Raw genomic sequence first — 7,388 nt, forward strand, 5'->3', positions numbered from 1 at the left:
TATCAATTGTAATATTAATTAATAATTAATACTGATGTTAATTATTCTTTCACATGATTTCTATTTCACATCACTTAATGTTAATATGTAATATTAATTAAAATTAACCATATCAATAGTCTATTATTATGTAATTTTATTTAAATTATCAATATTAAGTACCAATTTAATGTTAATTAAGCTTTTACACAACTTTTTTCATTTAGTCTGCACAAAGGTTGATACTGTTAATCATAATACATGAGTAGATATTATCACCTGATATTTTACAAAGGAAGAAGCTGAGGCTCAAAGAGGCTACACAATTTACATAAGGTCAAACGTCTAGGAAAGGCCAAGGCATTTTCAGACAGAAGAGGGAGACCTTGATAACCCTTTAAACCGTGCTCTGTGCCTCAGCACAACACCTCCCTATAAAACGGAATCTCCTGGAACTGCGATGGCGCAAAGTAAGCTCTCAAATAATAATAATTATTATTGATTACAACATGCTTCCAATAGGATGCATTTAAAGTCTGATACCTTAGTATAGTTGAATTGTATTTCAAAGGTGAAGAATTTAATTAAAATCTGAAGTTCAAGTATACACCCCTGATTAGCAAACTTTAGGTCTTCACTTTCATACACCAATTTTTTTTTATATTTTATTTCTTTATTCATGACAGACACACAGAGAGAAGCAGAGACTTATGCAGGAGGAGAAGCAGGCTCCCTGTAAGGAGCCCAATGTGGGATTCGATCCTAGGACCCCGGGATCATGCCCTGAACTGAGGCAGACACTCAACAGCTGAGCCACCCAGGCGTCCCTCATACACCAATTTTAAAAGACACACTACATTTTCTCCTTTCAAAATATAGAAAGCAAAATAATTAATATAGTCTCAGAAATCGTGTGCCTTTCAGATGCTTATTTTAGTACTTCTAGTCTTTTGATCTAGTCTCAGTAATAATTAGTGCAAACTTTTGTTTTGAAGGGCAGTATTATATTTTGGTTTTCTTGGAAACCACCACTGTCAAGGCTGTGCACATACGGTTATCACAATGACGCATCTTCAAGAGGAAGTGAACAAGTTTTATTAGAACCTCACCTCTCCTCTTCAAAGGTTTGGAAGTTTTGGAGATACTGGCAGTCAAAAATAAGACTAGCCACTAAGAAAGGAAATCGAAATGTCTTCCCTTTCAAAAGGACAAACTGAAAGGTCATCAAATAAAATTAAGAAGCAGAGTCTGAAAATAGCAAAGTGGCAAGTGATATCCCTTTGTCAAAGCTTGTAATTTAATAAGGATTTTCATTCTTCAGCTCAAAACTGACAGGGTGAGGTCAATTCACTCTCTCCTTTAATCAGTCATTCCTAGTGGTCTTTTTATCCAGCTGTTGGAGATATAAAAGAGAAAGAGTTGTAAGTTTAAAGTCAGAAGATGTGAGTTCTTTCTTTTCCTGCCACTTGACCAACTGTGTAAAATAGATAAAAGAACAAGTTCTTTCCTGATTCCCAAATGTGATCATATAGGTGACTCTCCTTTGTAAAAACAAAAACAAAAACAAAACAAAGCCCAGAATCAGTGGTTCTCAAACGCTTCTGCTCTCCAGGGTACATTTGCCAATATCTGGAGACATTTTTTTTTCTGGAGACATTTTTGATGCACCACTGGGAGTGCAGGTACTACTCACATCTAACAGATCAAGGCCAAGGTCACTGCTAAATATCTTACAATATATAGGACAGTCCCTCAAATCAAAGAATTATCTATCTGCCCAAATGCCAATAGTGCTAAAGTTGAGAAACTGCTCTAGACAAATGCAAGTTACTCCTAGCTTCCCCAACCAATGCCGTGGATGCCAGCAAATCTCCTCGGTATGCCAGAATGACTGTGACCTGAAAGGGAGCTTCTCAGATCCAGCAATTCTCATCTAGCAAGAGTGAAGAGGCAAAGCAGTTCTTGCCTTTCTGCCGTAGTCCAGAGTGCCAGCTGAGGACCTCCACAGGGCTGAGGGAAAGGCTGAGATACACTTGTCAGTCTCAACCTTACTAACACTCACTCTTCCCAGATGCTTTCTTGGGATCTAAGTAATCAAAAAACATTTCTCCAACTGGATTGAATATGTAGCACTAAACAGTATTTACTGAGTACCCATCTATGTGCCATTGAGAAAGATGTAGAAATCATAATAGATTGATAGATCTCTTGTTTAATAAATAAAATCCTTGCCATCATCATTTAGAAGTTTAGAATCTAGTGGATGAAATAATATAAATGACCAATGAAGAATCCCAGAAATTTTACTTCTACAAAATTACATATGGTATCATGGAGTGGGTAGGATATGGATTTGATCAGAGGAATGGAAAGGTCTTCTGGGCGTAAGAGGTAACAAAGAAGGGTGGCAAAGATAGATGTGATGGTTAATTTTATGTGTAACTTGACTGGGCCATGGATTGTCTAGACAGTCACACAATATTCTGGGTGTGTCTATGAGGGGTTTTTTTGGGGATTAATATTTGAATTGGTAAACTAAGTAGAGCAGATTGCTCTCGCCAATGTGGATAGGCTTCCTTCAATCAGTTGAAGGCCTGAATAGAACAAGAAGACTAATCTTCCCATGAGTAAGAGAGAATTCCTCCTCCTTGACTACCTTCAAGCCAGGACATCAATCTTTTCTCGCCCTTAGACTTGCACTGAAACAGGGGCTCTTCCTGGGTCTTAGGACTGCTAGCTTTTGGACTGGAACTGCATCATTGGTTCTCTTGGCTCTCTGCCTTGCTGACTACAGATCTTGGTAATTCTCAGCCACCATAATCATGTGAGCCAATCCTTATAAAAAAACATGTATAAGCTATTGATTCTGTTTCTCTACAGTGCACTGCCTAATGAAACAGAGTGCAGGAAACAGTACTAAGAGTGGCCCATTTGAGATGCTGAGCATGATCCTTCAAAAACGTTTAAACAACTTAATGAAGAAGTTTGTTTTCAGAAGCCTGTAGCCCTCAGCAATTCATAAAGGGATGCAGGAGAGATTAGGGCATAGCTCAAGAAAACTGTATTCTTGAGGACCTGGATGGTTCAGTTGGTTAAGACTCTTGATTAAGACCCTTGATTTAGGCTCAGGTCATGATTTCAGGGTCGTGAGATTGAGGCCTGCATCTGGCCCTGCACTGGGCATGGAGCCTGCTTAAGATTCTCTCTCCCTCTGCCCTTCCCCCAATGCTTGTGTACACACCTGCATGCACTCTCTCAAATAAATAAATAAATAAATAAATAAATAAATAAATAAAATCTTTTTAAAAATGAAAAAGAAACTGTATCATTCATTTACAAATGAAGATAAAGACACAGAAGAAAGATTTGTTTCTCTGGAGACCTCCCCACCCCACCCCTAGCCATGATCTGAGAGAGAGTTTTGAGTAGGGACCAGGGAGAGAAAATAGTTGAGCAGACTTTCCTTTTCTTCCCTTTCACTTTTCCTCCATTCCCCAGCTTTGATAGCAGAGAGATACCAAGTATGCTAGTGCCACACTGCCTGGAAAACAGGAGGAAGACTCTTCCTTCTTAGTTGCATAGAGCAAAGAAGGACCACGAAAGTGGAGAAAATTAATGAGGCCAATGTTCTCTGAAAAGAGGCAGAAGACACAGAATGATGTATAGCATCCAGAAACATCACAATAGGCAGTAGAGTTTTGTATTTATTCAGCAGCAGACATTTAACAAGTGTGCATAGCACAGGCCCTATGCCAGAATATGACTAAAGTCTTGTCACTGGGTGACCTGCCCAGGCCGGAGAGATCTTACTAAGGGCTCTGGATATGGAGTCAGGAGACTAAGGATTAAATCTCAGCTTGACCATTTGTTCGAGTGTGCCCCTGAGCAAGTGGCTTCACTTGCTAGGCCTCAGTTTTGCCACTTGCAGAAGGAAGGCATTACAATACTTTCATAGAATTGTTGTGAGATATAAATGATATGCGGTAGTGGCATGTGATAAGCATTAGACGAATGCCAGGTACATAATAAATGCCTCATAAATGTTTTTTTCCTTCCTTCTCTGTTGGTATGGGTTCCAATTTGTCCCTTCTGCCATGAAATTTCTCCATATTCCATTGTAGAAATGCCCTAACAATTCCCTGCCCCCAAATTCCATAGGTCCTGGATCCTTTAGATATCCTCTCACACTTCCTAGAAGTCTCAATGGCTCTAGGATTATCTCTAAAATTCCTGTTCCTCCCCTGACCTGACTGCTTATATTCCTATTCTGGCTTGTCTAAAGTATGATCATAGCACACTCACAGGTATTCTACTAAATCCAAGTTTCTGGTCCAAAAGTAAATCTCACTGTTGAGGTTTCAGGCAGTCTCATGAAGGTAGGGACCAGGGCATTTGGTCTCCAACAGCCTCTGCTACCACCAGAGGGAGGGGATCTCTGCAGATGTTCCTCCAGGAGGGTTTATCTGATAATCAGTACAGCTCGCACAAGGAACTCTTGGCAAATCTCAGCCTCAATGTTAATCTCTCCAGGATTAAGAAATGACCACAAAGTCTGCCTTCCAGGAGGCCTAAGGTTCTTATCCTCTTCCCCATATATCTGCTGGATGTCTGATCATTTGATAAGTGCTAAGAATTAACCTGCCATGGGGGCTACAACAGTTCCTATTATTGAAGATAACAAGGATCCCCAGAGGCAAATCACAGCACATTATTCCTTCCTTTTTGCTTGTTACTTTCCCAACAATGACAATCTGAGTTCAAATCATTCTTCCTTCTTAACAAAACCACAGCATACTGATGTTATTATGCAAAAAATCCACATCAAACATCTTTCAAGTATATTGTGCATTTTCCAAACACTTCATTGTCGTCAAGATCCCTCTGTTTTCTAACATCAGCACATTTCCCAATCTCATGGGTTGCAGTTCCAGATTTAATCATCTCCACCCTGTCTCCAGCTTCTTGCATCAAATGGTCCAGTCACTTATACACCAAGGAAACAGAGGCCATTAATCAAAAACTCCAACATCCCCTTCCTCTATCTCCTAATATCTATACTGTGACAGTGAACAATAACCAGGAAATCTATAGCTCTGCAGAAGAATCCCACATATTAGTCAAAGGGAAAAGCCCTGCCAAGAAATATGGAAGTGACCTTTTGGCTCAAAACAGTATCTCGGAGAGAGAGGGAAAGTTAGTCATTACCACCAACCAGAATGAAATGTTTCCTTCCCTTTAGAAAGTCAGTGCTCACAGAGAGCCTAAGGAAGGAGGTGCAATACTAGTTGAATTCTCAACTCTAGCAGTGCAATCAAGGATCTCAGAATGAATCAGGTCAAATTAGAGTTTTGGCATTTTCTTACAATTTTACAGAAAAGGTAAGTCTGTAAAAAGTTACAGCCTTATATTTATTATTATATTATATTTTGTATTTCCTTTTTTCCAGCTTTCCATTTATTCATTTGTCCTGTATTTATTAAGACTGTCTGGGGATCCCTGGGTGGCGCAGCGGTTTGGCGCCTGCCTTTGGCCCAGGGCGCGATCCTGGAGACCGGGGATCGAATCCCACGTCGGGCTCCCGGTGCATGGAGCCTGCTTCTCCCTCTGCCTATGTCTCTGCCTCTCTCTCTCTCTCTCTCTCTCTCTGCGACTATCATAAATAAATAAAAATTAAAAAAAAAAAGACTGTCTGGACTCTCTGCTCCTCCCTGTTGGACAGACAACTGCATCTTCTGGTGCAGTACCAGCCACATCCCCAAGATAGATGGCAAAGTTTGGAGTAAATGGATTTGGCCATACTGGAATCTAATCATCTCATCAGCCCTCACTGGGGCTGTTTTTAACTCTGGCAAAGTGGATATTGTTGCCATCAATGACTCCTTCATTTACCTCAACTACATGGTCTACATGTTGCAGTATGATTCCACTCACAGCAAATTCCACAACGCGGTCAAGGCTGAAAACATGAAACTTGTCATCAACAGAAAGTCCATTTCCATCTTCCAGGAGTAAGATTTCACCAACATCAAATGAGGTGATGCCAGTGCTGAGAATATTGTGGAGTCCACTGGGGTCTTCACCACAGAGAAGGCTGGGATCATTTATTTGAATGGTAGGCCAAATGGGTCATTTTCTCTGTTCCTTCTGCTGATGCCCCCATGTTTGTGATGGGCATAAACCATGAGAAGTATGGCAACTCCCTCAAGATTGTCAGCAATGGGGCAGCCCAGGTGACTCAGTGGTTTAGTGCCACCTTCAGCCCAGGGCATGATCCTGGAGACCTGGGATCGAGTCTCATGTCGTGCTCCCTCCATGGAGCCTGCTTCTCCCTCTGCCTATGTCTCTGCTTCTCTCTGTGTGTCTCTCATGAATAAATAAGTAAAATCTTTAAAAAAAAATTGTCAGCAATGCCTTCTGCACCACTAACTGCTTGGCCCCTCTGGCCAAGGTCATCCATGACAAGTTCAGCATCATGGAGGGACTCATAGCCACAGTCCCTGCCACCTAAAAGACTGTGGCTGGCCCCTCTAGGAAGCTGTGGTGTGATGCCCAGAATATCATCCCTGCTTCTACTGACACTACTAAGGATTTAGGCAAGGTCATCTGTAAGCTGAATGGAAAGCTCACTGACATGGCCTTCCATATACCTACTCCCAATGTGTGAGTTATGTATCTGGCGTGCCACCTAAATAAAGCTGCCAAATATGATGACATCAAGAAGGTGGTGAAGCACCTTCAAGGGCATCTTGGGGTACACTGAGGACTAAGTTGCCTCCCATGACTTTAACAGTGACACCTACTCTTGCACCTTCGATGCTGGGACTGGTATTGCTCTCAATGACCACTTTGCCAATATCATCTCCTGGTGTGACAGTGAATTTGGCTATAGCAACCAGATGGTGGACTTTATGGTCCACATGACCTCCAAGAAGGAAGAGCCCACTAGACCACCAGCCCCAGCAACAGCAAAAGGAGAGAGGCCGTCAGCTGATGGGGAGTCCTTGCCCCAACTCATCTCCCAACACACTGAGAATCCCCTGACCTCCACAGTTTCCATCTGAGATCTCCTGAAGGAGGGTCTTGGGGAGCCCTACTCTGTCATACAGACATCTGTGAGGCCATTGCACACAGAGGGAAGAATGAGTGCAAAGCCTCCAAGGCAGGAGGCAGTCTGATGCATTCAAGAAACAACAAGAAGCCCAGTGTGGCTGACACAGAGTGACTGAGGAGAAAAGTGAGGAGAAAAGAGGTCAGATGGCTAACAGAAACCACACCACAGTAGCTTGGGCAGACAGTGTGATTAGTTTCGATTTTATTGGAGGTGAGTGAGAGGGAAAGTCATTGGATAATTCTGAGAGGAGATATGGCAGGTAACCTACATAATATACTGGATGTTTCAAACCGCTGGA

The 7,388-nt window shown here is 41.7% G+C and overlaps 1 pseudogene; it reads left to right on the top strand.

Annotated features, from left to right (window-relative positions):
• The first annotated feature begins 439 nt into the window (after positions 1 to 439).
• On the top strand, positions 440 to 7,040 carry LOC144316556 (glyceraldehyde-3-phosphate dehydrogenase pseudogene; annotated as a pseudogene).
• The last annotated feature ends 348 nt before the right edge of the window (positions 7,041 to 7,388 follow it).

The sequence above is a fragment of the Canis aureus genome, chromosome 6 (assembly GCF_053574225.1).
Source record: "Canis aureus isolate CA01 chromosome 6, VMU_Caureus_v.1.0, whole genome shotgun sequence".
In the NCBI taxonomy this organism is placed as follows: Eukaryota; Metazoa; Chordata; class Mammalia; order Carnivora; family Canidae; genus Canis; species Canis aureus.